The 15,569-nt window shown below is 31.6% G+C and overlaps 1 pseudogene; it reads left to right on the top strand.

The window, feature by feature from the left end:
* The first annotated feature begins 10,907 nt into the window (after positions 1–10,907).
* Positions 10,908–12,540, top strand: LOC124913415 (annotated as a pseudogene).
* Positions 12,541–15,569: the final 3,029 nt, after the last annotated feature.

Here is a 15,569-nt window from a genome sequence, read left to right as displayed (position 1 = left end):
CTGTACATTATAACCGGCTAAATACATATAAATTATTAAGGCCTAAATTCTATTCTCTGGATCCATCTTTCCACCGATTCGTCGGTCAGAATGTTGGTCGGACTAACCGGGGTTCCCGGTCCAAGGTTTGGAATGATGGAGCGAAGATACCGGCTAATCTGAGGCGCATAGCCGATCCTTCTTCTAGAGGATTGGATAAACTTCTTCAAGTTGTTGAAAATAAGTGAAGCCTAGTTGATGGGTATGTTGTAGGCTATTGAAATCATTATTTCATAAACCTACCGAGTGTAAAACTGATTCGTCACATGTCCCAAGATGGATCGTTAAATGATGTTGTGGAAGATTTCAAAGTAAGGGGCAAGGTCGGATTTGAAACCTTGACAGTTGACCGGATTGGGGGTGTTGGAGAATATGTATGAAAACTCCTCATGTACAGATATGAGAGAAGAGAGAAAATCCGAAAAACCTTCGGATGGCAAGTCAAAGACTTCAACAAATAATTCTTCAGGGATCAGGAAGAACATATCTCAAATAAAACCAATAATTCTTCCATCTTCCATTAAAACGGATCGATCGAAGAATTCGGTTACTTCTGAATCCAGAATGGATTCGAATCCTTCTATGAACTTCCGCAGACCGGAGTCGACAAGAGGTTCAAAGAGGATTTCTCTTATTCTAGATGATAAAACAGAATTGAAGTCGATGATTAGGATGATTGAAGATTTGAGTTCATCTTGATAATTTTGAGAGAAAAGAGTTTTAGTCTAGAGAGACCAAAGATGTTGTGATTTGTATTTGTGATGAAAGGTTATTTAAATAGGGGAATGGTTTCAAAAGCATTTAATATCTTCATTTATTGAAAGGATTTATCAGTTATGAAATATCTTGTCAATATTCCCAAAGTGAATGCTTTTTGAAATATGAACAAAATGTTTCTTTTTCAGAGGAGTGTCTTGGGAAAGTGTAACGTAAACTGACCTACATTGACCGGTCAAGATTCTTGAAAAGCATTTAAGTATAAGCATTGTTTGAAAAACAACTTTTGTTTTTGAAGTGTTCAGTTTAAAATGAGAGAAGGGGTAGCTTCTCCCTGAGAGTATGCCCGGTTAGAAATTAAGCATGTGATAATTGGACCGAATTTTTAAGAACGAATTTTATTAAAACCGATAACCTACATAACCGAAAAGCTATCAAAATAATCGGTATGAATTTGAGATACACATTTTTTAAAAAGATGAATCCTAGAACTAATAGTGTGATGGACCAATAGCCGGAGTTTTTTTGGCTTTTGCTTTGTCTTGCCGGTGAAGGTATCCTTGAATCCTTTCCTTTGTGAGCAACTGATTCGGGTAGAGGGTGGCACTTGGGCCGAGATAGACGTTGATGTCAAAGAACATACCGCATAACTGGGGAGCATATCTGGGTTGTCCTTTGTTGGATATGATCCAGGACCAATTTACCGAAGTGCCTTTGGTGATGGCAACCATCATTTCGAAGATTTTCTAGGTGTATTGTTGAGTGTTTTTCTTGGCAAGAACATTTTTGCCCAGAATTTCACTCAGAATTTGGAACTCGTTTTGAAGGGAGCTCTTGGGTCCTCAGGTGTCGATCGGATACATGGAAGCAGAAAAATGATGGCGCATCTCATTGATGACCATTGGAGAGAAGATGATATTAGTAACACCCTCAGTTGGTAGACCACAACTCAGTGCAAGATCTATCTCACTAAAGAGGAAGGTTTTATCGGGGACTTTAGTGAGGATAATATCCTCCTGAATAACCTTGGCGGTGCTGAAAAATTCATTGACTACATTGTAGGCAATGACGTATCGGTCCTCTAAGAATTTTTGTAGACCGGAGGTTTCAAGGGATCGAAATAGACATTGAATTTCAACATCTTCAGATTGAGAAACCTATTTGAAGTCGACAAGAAGAATTTTGTTTGTAAGAAAGCAAGGCATTTTTGTTTGATGCTTTTCTTAAATTTGATAGAGAGTGTGATTAAAAGTGAGAAGGGATGTGCTACTTAAATTTCCAAGGATCGGTTAACATATCTAGTTGTATTATACTTATAGCTAGATATGAATGTTATTTCCAAGAGAGGTAATGTTGAAAAGCATATATTTATTATATTTTCAAGACATGATGTTTTGGTGGAGTGTTAGTCTTTCTTTTAACAGTGATAGTTACGTGTCTTCACGTTGTTTGAGATTTAGACTCTTTCCTTTTTCACAGGATCATTTTTAAGTAAGCATGACAAACAATGTCCAGCTGTCCCATGTTGACCGGAAAATAAGCTTACCGAAATTAGGATGTAAATAATCGGTTTGTTTTTCATGACCAGTTTTTCCAGATAGATTATTTCATTCTAAAGAAATACCGTTGGTTAGGCAATAGTTGTTCGGTTTAGAAGATAATTCCATCTGTTTTATCCGAGTCACTAGAACCGCTTGATTTGTGTACAGATAATTTGGTAAGGTGATTTAACCAATCTCAACTGGAGACAACTGTCCAGTTTAACATACTTGACTTTTTATCCCATTGATTTTTCATGCACATAACATACAAAACTCTTGATCGGTTTTTTTAAATGGAATGCAGATTTTTGAAAGATATCCGATCAGTTTTCAAAAGTTCCAGGAGCATGATTTGAGAAGCGTGAGCTTCTCTTTGAGACCATGCCCCGGTATTAATGAGAAAAATGTTTTTGAAAACATGCAAAAGCATTTAAGACAGAAGTTGACTGCTATCAGCAAGTCCTAAAATGTTTCTAAAGAAAAAGAACTTAGCTTCCGGTAGTGGCTATGTGAAGATGTCGGCTACTTGCTGTTCGATTGAGACATATTCTAGTCGGATGTGCTTCTGCTGCACATGCTCCTGGATGAAATGATGTCTGATGTCAATATGCTTTGTTATTGAGTGCAACATTGGATTGTATGTAATAGCTAACGCACTGGTGTTGTCATAGAAGATCGGAGATTCCTTAACAATTATTCCAAAATCCCTCAGTTGTTGTTGGATCCAGAGGAGTTGAGAACAATACCTTCCAGCCGCAAGATACTCCGCCTGTACCAGGAAACAAGCTGGTCACCCAGGAACTGGAATGTACCGCTGGTACTTTTTCGGTCTATTTTACAACCTGCGTAATCTGCGTTAGAATAACTCGTTAGATTGAAACTAGAATCATTTGGATACCATAGTCCTACATCTTGAATGTCCTTTAAATATTTTAAGATTCTTTTGGCAGCAATATAATGAGATTGCTTAGGATTAACTTGGAATCTTCCGCATACTCCGATCGTGAACAAGATGTCCGATCGACTAGCTATCAGGTACAATAGTGAACTGATAATCCCACGGTAAGCCGTGATATCTACTCCTTGACCGTCCTCATCTTTGTCTAACTTAATATATGACCTCATAAGGGTGGCGGCTGCCGAGCAATTGTCCATTCCAAACTTCTTTAGCAATTTTGTTGTATATTTAGATTGGTCGATGAATGTTCCTTCCACGATTTACCGAACCTGGAGACCTAGAAAGAAGCTCAACTCCCCCACCATACTCATTACAAATTTGTCGGTCGTCATTTTTGAAAATTTGTCACATAGCTTAAAATCGGTTGAACCGAAAATTATGTCATCCACGTAAATTTGAACAAGTGGGATATGTCCTTTTTTCTCAAATTTAAATAAGATTTTATTTACTGAACTTATGGTGAAATCATAATTGAACAAGAATCTTGTTAAGGTATCATACCAAGCTCTAGGAGCTTGTTTTAAACCGTAAAGGGCTTTATCTAGCCGATACACATGGCTAATTAACTCTGGATTTTTAAAACCTGGAGGTTGTTCAACATAAACCTCTTCAGTTAACTCACCATTTAAAAATGCACTTTTAACATTCATTTGAAAAAAATTAAAATTTTTGAAAGCCGCAAAAGCAAGAAAGATTTTAATAGCTTCAAGTCTGGCTACAAGAGAAAATGATTTTTCAAAATTAATGTCTTCTTCCTATTTATATCCTTGGGCCACTAATCTGGCCTTGTTCCTTGTAACCAAACCATTCTCAATGAGTTTATTTCTGAACACCTATCTTGTTCCTATAACTGATTGATGTTTCGGTCTTGGAACTAGATGCCAGACTTTATTCCTCTCAAACAGATTCAGTTTCTCTTGCATTTCTAAGATCCAATTGGGATCTAACAATGCTTCATTCACCTTTTTCGGCTCAATTTGTGATATGAAAGTAGAGTTTTCATATTTTTCCAAAAGTTAATGCCTAGTTCGGGTGGGTGATGAGGGGTTACCTATTATAAGCTCGGGAGGAGGATCTTTATTCCTTTTAAGGTTCGGTCTAGTAATGTTTTTCAAATGACCGGTTATCTGATCAAGGTTAGACATATCGATAGGATGATCAGAGTCAAACCGACCGATTTCCTTAGTGGACATTGAGGTGTCAACTTCCTGTTGTGAAGCAGCTTGATTCGGCTGAGTCTCAACATTAATCGCTTGGTCATAGACAAACCTTCTAAAGACCGAAACCTCATCTTCATCATCAGATTGAATATTCAAATTTTCCAACCGGTTATGTAGATCAAGGGGTGATGCGGTATTACTTTCAACCGATTCATCAAAAACAACATACGAATATTCTTCAACAGTTAAAGTCTTAGTGTTATACACTCTATATGCTTTACTAACTGTCGAATAACTCATCATTATACAGACATCGAATTTTTCATCAAAAGCGGTCAAATAATGTTTATCGTTGATGTGAATATAACATTTACAGTCAAAGATCATAAGATACCGGATGTTAGGAACTCTGTCATAGTATACTTCAAATAGTGTTTTATTGAGCCGTTTGTTAATCATTGATCGGTTTTGTGTATGACATGCAGTATTGATAGCCTCAGCCCAAAACTTTTAAGCAATACCCGAATAGGCTATCATGGACCTTGCGGCTTCCTTGAGAGTTCGGTTTCTTCTCTCGGCCAGTCCGTTTTGTTGAGGAGTTCTAGCACTAGACAACTCGTGCCTAATACCAGATTCCTCAAGAAATGCAGTTAATGTGTTGTTTGTAAATTCGGTTCCTCTATCGCTTCTAATATTATTTATGCGTATTGATTTCCCATTTTGCAATCTTCTAAGCAGTTTAATCAAATTTGAAGTTGCTTCATTTTTAGAAACCAAAAATATCACCCAAGTAAATCTAGAGTAATCATCAATAACAATCATAGTATAATGCATACCGCCTAGGCTTGTGACCCTAATCGGTCCAAATAAATCTATGTGAAGCAATTCTAAGCATCGGTTAGATTGATAATTCCCTTTACTTTTAAAAGTTGACTTTATTTGTTTCCCCATTTGACATGCAGAACATACTTTATCTTTTGCAAACTTCATGTTAGGCATCCCTTGAACTAATTCTTTGGTACAAATAACATTAATGTTTTTGAAGTTCAAGTGATTTAATCGTTTATGCCAAAACCAATTTAAATCATTTTTAGCTATCATGTAAACTGGGTTTTCAGATTTAGATTTCCAGTCCACTTTATAAATGTTTCCTAACCTATTTCCGGTTAGTAAAACGCTACCATGAGAATTCTTAACTAAACATGCATGTTTGTGAAATTAAACTGTATATCTTACATCGCACATTTGACTAATACTTAGCAAATTAAAATGCAAGTTTTCAACAAGAAGTACATTATTTATAGTTAAGTTGCCATAGACAATCTTACCTTGCCCACGGCTCTACCTTTAGAGTTATCGCCGAAAATGACAATTGCACCGGCTTCCTGAACAATATCGGTCAACAAGCTGTTGTTTCCGGTCATGTGTCTAGAGAAACCGCTGTCCAGATACCATTTCGAATTTTCCAGCCGCTTGTTCTTCTTAATCTGCAAAAATAAATATTTACACCTATTTGGTACCCACATTTACTTGGGTACGTGGTTGATTAGTCCCTTGGGAATCCACACTTTAATTAATCGAATGATTTTCCTAGTAGTAGTTTTAATGATTTCACTGATACCAATTCAGATGACTATTCACCTGACAGTTGCCTTCAGTCTAATCAGCAGACTTATTTCAGAAGACAAGTAACGCAATCTGAACCTTTGAGAATCTTCCTCTGCATATTCCCAAAAAATATATTTTTGCATCAACACGTCAACTACCAATATATCCATATCTTTGATTTTGTTTTGATTTAAACTGTCTAGTGAAAATGTATGTTGCCTTAGGATTTTATCCGACCGGACACATATCGGTTGATAACTTGACCGGTCCTGAATTCTAGCCGAGCCGGACTTCCGAGAAGATAAATAAGTTGTTTCGGTTTGTGCTGTTTCAGGAGAATAGTTTTGACCGGTCAGGTTGAAAGTATGTACCTGCACATAGAATTGAATTTAATTAAGTTATTTTAGATAGTTAATTACTTATTTAATTAACTTATCTAATTTTTCTAACCGCTTATTTTTTTTTACGAAAAAGCTATATAATAGGAGTTTTATAATACCATCTTATTAAATCACAATATATTTTTAATTTTTCACGTTATATATTCAATTTAGATTTATAAGTTAATTTGTTTTTTTTAAATAATAATTTTTTAATAAAAAATTTAATGTCTTTTGTCATTCTAATTTGTATAAAAACGTAGGGTATTCTACTAGTTATATATATAATAACACTATAATTAATATATATATATATATATATATAACTATAAATGATAAATAATAATAACTAATTTTTCTTTTCTAATTATTTTCTCTCTCATTAATTATTATATACATATATATTTATATATATTCTCACTAATCATATAAAATATATATATTTTATAAATAATTTATATATATATATATTAAATGTAGTTACCTTATATATATTATATTATTTTTTATCATTAATTTTATATATACAAAAATTAACTAATTGGTAATAAAATACAAAATTTATATATATACATAAAATAATAAAATTATTTCAAAAATCTCAAATGCTCGGTTAAAGTGTTTACATTACATACTTAATATTAAAGTACGAATCCCAAAACATGCACATTTTTAAGAATGCATTCGCTCATTTTTCTTTCTAATTTATTTTCTCTCTTATTAATTATATATATTAAATGTAGTTACCTTATATATATTATATTATTTTTCATCATTAATTTTTTATAAATACATTTTATCTTTTATCGTACATTTTTTCTCTTATCATATATATATATATATATAATATTTTCTACATGAGTATAAATAATTGTTTTTGTTAATATAAAAATTAACTAATGGGTGATAAATATTAAATATAAAATATATATACATACACAAAATAATTGAATTATTTCAACAGTTATAAGTGGTTTAACGATTTAAGTGTTTATATTTCATGCTTAAGACTAGAGTTCGAATTCCAAAACAAGCATATTTATATTTTAAAGACTGCATTATTGACTATAATATATGGTGACGCAACTTTTAAATAAATGATAGATATATAAAAGTGTGAGGTCGGAATTAGTGGTTGGTTTAGCGATCATTTAAAAGTGTGAGGTCACGCAATGGAGGTCGGTGGTGGGTGGTTTGTCAAGTGTGAGGTTGGGATTAGTGGTTGGTATTATGAACATTTGAAAGTGTGAGGTCACGAGATGGAGGTCGGATAGTGGGTGGTTTATTGAGTGTGAGGTCGTAATTAATGTTTGGTTTGATGAGAATTTGAATGTGTGAGGTCACGAGATGGAGATCGGGTGGTGGGTGGTTTGTCAAATGTGATGTTGGAATTAATGGTTAGTTTGATTAGTATTTGAAAGTGTGAGGTCACGAGATTGATGTCGGGTGGTGGGTGATTTATCGAGTGTGAGTCCGAAATTAGTGGTTAGTTTGGCGAGTATTTGAAAGTGTTAGATCACGAGATGGAGGTTAGATGGTGGGTGGCGCAACTTTTAAACAAATGATAGATATATTAAAGTGTGAGGTCGAAATTAGTGGTTGGTTTGACAAACATTTGAAAGTGTGATGTCACGAGATGGAGGTTGATGGTGGGTGGTTTGTCGAGTGTGAGGTTGAAATTAGTTGTTGGTATGACGAACATTTGAAAGTGTGAGGTCACGAGATGGAGATCGGGTGGTGGGTGATTTGTTGAGTGTGAGGTCGGAATTAGTGGTTGGTTTGGTAAGCATTTGAAAGTGTGAGGTCACGAGATGGAGGTCAGGTGGTGGGTGGTTTGTCGAGTGTGAGGTTGGAATTAATGGTTGGTTTGACGAGCATTTGAAAGTGTGAGGTCACGAGATGGATGTCGGGTGATGGGTGGTTTGTCGAGTGTGAGGTCGGAATTAGTGGTTGGTTTGACGAGCATTTGAAAGTGTGAGGTCACGAGATGGAGTTTGGGTGGTGGGTGATTTGTCGAGTGTGAGATTGGAATTAATGGTTGGTTTGATGAGCATTTCAAAGTGTGAAGTCACGAGATGGATGTCGGGTGGTTGTTAATGTTTGGTTTGACTTTGGATAAGAGGTCTGTGATCAATTGGGATTGGTTGTTGATTTGTTGAAGTGGAAGTAAAAAAGAGGTTGACTTAAGTTTGGTGAGTGGTTTGTTAAGAGATAGAGGCATATGAAAAAGTTTGAGTCACAAGATTATGGTTAGTTGGTGATTTGTCAATGGTATAAAGAGACATATGAAAAAATGTGAGTCATAAGATGAGGTTCAATTGGGGTTAGTGGTTGAGTATGACGAGATATAAAATGTGTGTTATCAATTGAGGTCAACTAAAATTGGTGGATAGTTTGTCGAGAGAATAAAAAATGCATATGAAAAAGTGTGTCACAAGATAATGATCAATTGACGGGTTAAGTGGGTGGCGAAAGGATAAAATATATATTATTATTAAGTTTAAGATTAAACTTATTTTTTACAAAAATAAAATTAATTTTAAATTAATTAGATTTGAATAATATTAATTTTTTAAAAAATATTTATATATATATATAATAGTTTATATATATTCTTATCGTAATACACAAAATTCTTGTTAATATAAAAATATAATGATACTTAAAATTTAAACTCACCATGAGCATCTACTTCTCAAGGTAAATTCTCTTTCATAATAATTATTTTCTCTCTCCTAATATATATTGAGAAATATGATTGGGGAGAGAATTTTAAAAGGGATGAAAAATTAATAAATTTTCACTCTCTCTCACATTTCATATTTTAGTAGTGTTGTACTAACACCCACCGTTTCTTTTCTCAAATTTTCTCTCCCTATCACTTCTCATATATATATATATATATTTATATATTTTTCTGTCCTAATCTCTTATTAATTAACTTTTTTTTTTTATATATTTCTCTCACTTAATTAACTTTTTATTCTTTACCATATATAAATATATTTTATCTTATATTTTTTTTTGTCTCACTAACCATATAATATATATATATATATATTATAATGAATAATTATATATATAATAACACTAAAATATATATATGCATAAAGTTTTTATAAATGGTAAATAATAATAAATATATATATATATATATATAATATTCTTTTATGAATATAAATATTTTTTTGATTAATATAAAAATTAACTATTTGGTAATAATATTAAATACGGAGGCATTCGAAAGTGTGAGGTTAGTGGTTGGTTTGACAATCATTAAAATGTGTGAGAACACGAGATGGAGGTCGAATGGTGGTGGTAGGTGTTCTTTCCAGTGTGAGCAGGGCCGGCCCTGGATAAGACAACCAATGCACTTGCATAGGGCCCCCACTTTTATAGCCCCCATTTTTTATATTTAATAATATTATATTATTAATATTATTTTTTCCTTTTTTTTCTCCTTTAATATTAAATATATATTATAAAATAACTTGTTTATCTCCGTTTTAGTCTCGTATTATAATATATATTAATTATTTATATTTTATTTTATTAATTAAAATCTAATTTTTTTAAATATTTTAAGAACCCTAAAATTTAAATTTGCATAGGCCCTCAAAATTTTTTACCGATTTTATTTCCCGTTCTATTAGTTATCAGTTGAGAATGAGATTCTATCATATTTGCTTATACTTGGTTGGTCAAAGATTAATCGACATAATAAATTTGAATTTTCTCAAGGAACATATAAACCTAACAGAATAGCTATAAAATATATTATATTATTACAATAAAATTATATATTATAATATATTCATAAATATATAATTAAAATATATTATTATAATATAATATATTTATATTATATTATAATAATAATATAATATATTATAATAGAGACAAAAAAAAGGATAGAGAATAGTATAATATGAAAGTGTAAATAATAATTTAAAAAAATATATTTTATAAATTTATTACTTAATTTTAAAAAATTGAATTATCGGTTCCTGGTTAAACACGATTAACCGGCCAGAACCGACCAAAACCGGTAGAACGAGAACCGGTAAAACCGATACCATTAACGGCTGGTTAACCGGTTTGTAAAATAAAAGTTAAAATCAGTATTAACCGAAACCGTTTAACTGGTTAACCGGTTAACCGGGTTGAACACCCCTGAATATATATAAAAAATATTGCAATTTAATTCTAAAAAAATAATAAATCTTTTATTTCTTCCTATTCATCGTTTATCCATTTTCTTCTAATCCGTGATACTATTTTATTTCTTAATAACCTTTTATATATATATATATTATATTATATTATATTTTATTATATTATATGTATATATATATATATTATATTATATATGTATATATATATTATATTATATTATATATATTATATTAAGAATTAATAAAACTTAGATGAGCAAGTTATATTATATTTGCATACTCTTTTTCTTTTCTCTCTCTAAATGCTTTTCTGGTTTTGCTATAACTAAATGGATCAAGTTAGAACAAGTGTATTTGCGGCATGTCAAGCCCTGGCAAGACTTTACCATTATCGAAGATTTGTTGTGGAACTCCCCTCGGATTTGATCCTTTGTATCCTTAAAGTCGGCTGCTTGAGCGTGTCTGATTTGGCTTGTTTGGAGATAACTTGTACGACATTAGGTGGAATCAAAGAACAACTTCACCCAATATTAAAGTTCCGATCTTTAATTGAGTTGGCAGCGTTTCAACTAGTTGAATCTCATCCAATATATTCATTTTTGAATGAAGCTGAAAAAAAAAAGCTTTTTAGTAGGATTGGCAACACCAACTGGAAGCAAGCATTGAATTTCCTATCAGGTTATATACAGGTCAGGGCAGGAGTTAATTTTACAATTGTGAAGGATTCTTCTGTGTACATTTCGGATGGTCATTCATTGGGTGTCCTTTTATTGGAGGACTATTTAAAGCATGACCAGTTTACTCGGATTAACATTCACCAGCCTATATCATCATGTGTGGATAATATAGTCTCTATCTCTACCAAATACGAACATGTTGCTTTTGTTACGCAATCAGGAGAGGTTTTTACATGCGGTGATAATTCCTTCGGTGGTTGTGGGCATGGAACAGGTGGGGACATTGACAATCGTATCCTTAGACCTCAGCTTGTGGAAGGCGCACTGAATTGAATACCTTGCAAACAAGTTGCAGTCAGTTATAAATTCACCGTGTTTCTTACTAGAGATGGACGAGTATATACTTGTGGGAGAAACGATCACGGTCAGCTTGGTCATGGCGATAGGGTGGATAGACCAACACCTACCAGAGTAAAATCGCTAGTACATTGTGTAGTAGTTCAGGTTTCAGCGGGTAAAACTTTCACATTAGCTCTAACTAGCGATGGCAACTTGTATTCATTCGGGTCGGGCGATGATTGGTGTTTGGGTCACGGAGTTAAGCAGAATGGGCTAAGCCCTCGTCTGGTTGAGTGCTTTAATAGAGTGGATATTGACATTGTTAGAGTCTCTGCAGGAGTTAACCATGTTGTAGCTATTGATTCTAGGGGATTGGTAATATTTAATTAAGTTTTTAACAAATTAATTACAAATTCTATTATTAACCTTATTCATTTATTTAAGGTTTATACTTGGGGGAGAGGTAAAGTAGGTCAGTTGTGTAATGGAGGAATTTTAGACAATTATAATGGAGGCCATTATCATCGCAGAGAGCTATATCGAATCACACCACAATTAGTCAAGACTCTGAGCAGCCAAATTGCTATGCAGGTAATTAATTAATTTGCAACCAAATTTTTCAATATTATTTTAATAGATCTGTTTTAATTATATGTAGGTAAGCGTTGACCAGTTTAATACGATTATTTTAATGAACGATCGGCGCACAGTTTATGTATATGTTCTTAGATTTCCATGGGAGGGATATAAGTTGGTTCTTGAAGACAACTTAAATTGGGACGAATATATTTGTCAAGTTAGCACAGGCGGCCTCTATCACAGCGTTTTAGTGACCGACCGTGGTCGACTTTTTGGATTCGGAGCTAACAATATGAGGGAGGAGCTCAGACACGACACTACTACTAGATGGTTCCTTCCCCTCACACAACTTTCTTTACCGGGATAGAAATCGGAAACCAATTCATTCAATTTGTTTTTTCACAACTTAATTCATAATTATAACTCTTTTTTCTTTCTTTAAGATATTAGATATTGTCATTAAATTATTCTTGACATTAATAATGGATTTGTGTGTTCAAGCATTACTTTCTAAGTTGAAGATTGTTGCATCAATATTTTGAATTATTGTTTTATTATACATGTGTTCTTCATGTATTTTTTTTCTAAAAAAATGTGTTTTTTAGAATGTAATTATGTTATACTTTTTTATAAAAAAAACTGGCCAAAATTTAACCTAATAATTCATATATTATTTCTAGATCTAATTTATTTAGTTATTTAGTTATTTATTTTATTTTATTTCTAAGTTTTTATATATATTTTCATTTGAATTATTTTACAATTTTATATAATTTAATTGCTTTGAATAAGAAAAATCTAATTTAATTTTATTCACTCTATTTTTTTGTTTTTTTTTTCTTTCTTCTTTTTTCTTGAACTAGAGCCTTATAAATTTTTTCTAGACTTCTATTTGCTCTTAAATTATTAGATCCTTTAGCGAACAGATAATTTTTTTTTTTTTTTCTTTCTTCTTTTTTCTTGAACTAGAGCCTTATTATTTTTTTTTAGACTTCTATTTGCTCTTAAATTATTAGATCCTTTAGCGAACAGATAATTTAATAAATATTTTAATTATTTATTTCTAGATCTTACCTTTTTTTTTATATTCAAATCCTATTAGGTAACAAATAAAATCAAGATAAATTCCAAATATATTTTCAATCTAGTTTATTTAATTAACTATTTATTTATTTAGTTTTATTTAAAAATAAATTGGATTTTAATTATTTTGGAAATAAATAATTAATTTTCGACTATAAATAAGTTATAATAAAAGAAAAAGAAGGGCACAAAGGGCATCTCAGGGCCGACCTTGAGTGTGAGGTCGGAATTAGTGGTTGGTTTGGCGAACATTTGAAAGTGTGAGGTCACGAGATGTAGGTTGGGTGGTGGGTGGTTTGACGGCCGAGGAGATAAAGAGACATATGAAAAACTGTGAGTCACAAGATGATGGTCAATTGGGGTTTTAATGGTTGGTTTGACGTTGGATAAGAGAATTGTAATCAATTGAGATTGGTTGTTAATTTGTTAAAATGAGAGTAAAAGAAAGGTTGACTAAGATTGGTGAGTGGTTTGTTGAGTGATAGAGGCATATGATAAGTCTTAATTATAAGATTATGGTCAGTGGGTGATTTGCCGAGAGAATAAATGGGCATATAAAAAAGTGTAAGTCACACGATTACGGTCAATTGGGGGTTAGTGATTGATTTTGACGAAACATAAAATATGTGTCATCAATTGAGGTCGATTAAGATTGGTGGGTGATTTGTTGATCGGATAAAAAAGACATGAAAAGTGTGAATCACAAGATGATGGTCAATTGAGGAGTTAAGTAGTTGTCGAGAGGATAAAATATATGTTAACATTAAGTTTAGATTAAATTTCATTTTTACAAACTAAAATAAATTTTAAATTAATTAGCTTTGAATAATATTAATTTTATCTAAAATATTTATAAATAAATAATTAAAATATTTATAAATAAATAATATTTTGTATATATATTAAATGTACGAAATTAATGTTAGTTTAATTAATTGCATAATTAATTATTTCTTTTTCATCCCATTGTTATTTATTTGAAGAGAAACAAAGAACATTGATGATATTCAACCCTTTCTAAATCTTTTTGTTTGGTGTAAAAAATGGATGGAATGGCTGAAATCGAAGCCGATTCGAATTCTTCACTTGGAAAATGCAAGGTGCTGGAGAGATAGAGAAAAAAATGGACTTGTAATAAAATAAAATAGGTCGTCAAAACTAACGCCATAAGTGTGTTTTGTTCTCATATAGATATGTCTTATAAACACAATTTTAGCTAATATATTGAATATAAATCACCATGTTAGTTGAAGTGATAATAATCCGTCTAAAGAGATCAAAATTGGATTCTCAATATAAATATTATGTTTGCAATTTTATTATGAACATAAAACAAAACTATCTGCAACAAAACTTGGAAGCGTTTTACACAAATCTCTCCAACAACATTCATAGCTCTCCATCCAACCTCTTCAAATTCTTCTTCTCCTAAGACAATAACTATTTTGTCTAATTTTTAACTGAATTCTTTTGAAGTTTTTAATTTTAGTGGTCTATTTAAATATAAATGCATAATAGATGTGACCAAACCAAATTTGTTTTTTAATCATTTCCAGAAATATAAGGCATTATCATGTGAGAATAGTCTTGATTATGGCAAACTCTATCCAAGCTCAATGGGTGAGGATGAAACTAGCTGAAATGGAAGCAGCTTTCATTTGTTCCTCTAGCAATGGTGTGAACCAGTCATGAAACAACAGGTTAATGAGCACATCTAATCCTAATGATGCTCAACAAAACCAAGAAAAAGACTTGGAGGATTAGAAATTTGTGACTACTTAGTCATGACTAGTTTTTTTATATTTAAATTGTATTTTGACTATGGTTTTTTCCATCTTCTTGTTATAAACAATGGATTTATAAGAAAATTATTTCTTTAAAATAAAAAAAATATTATTATGGATTAAAATAATATATTAAGGGTTAGTTATAAAAAAATTTAAATTAGTAGTTATAAATTATTATTAATAAATTAATCTAAAAAATAATAATCACAGAAGAAATAATAACCAAAATACCAAATCAACGAGATTCAATTTATACCTAAACAAATAATATATTTTTTAAAATTTATTCAAAATAATATAAACTCGTAAAATCTTAAATTTAAATATTTAAAATTTACTAATATTTGAATCCATTACTTAATAAATATTTTTTGAAAAATATTACATAAAATTATATAAAATTGGAGTGTCTAAACCCCAAAGTGTGATGAAACACACTTGAAACACAACAGAATTAATCATCTAGAAAATAACAATGAAAACTTAAACCAAAAACAAATTTAGAGGTTCTCAAAAATATCAAATG

The sequence above is a fragment of the Impatiens glandulifera genome, chromosome 8 (genome assembly GCF_907164915.1).
Source record: "Impatiens glandulifera chromosome 8, dImpGla2.1, whole genome shotgun sequence".
In the NCBI taxonomy this organism is placed as follows: Eukaryota; Viridiplantae; Streptophyta; class Magnoliopsida; order Ericales; family Balsaminaceae; genus Impatiens; species Impatiens glandulifera.
The sequence above is the reverse complement of the archived record's forward strand: the minus strand, read 5'-3'. Positions and strand labels throughout refer to the sequence as shown.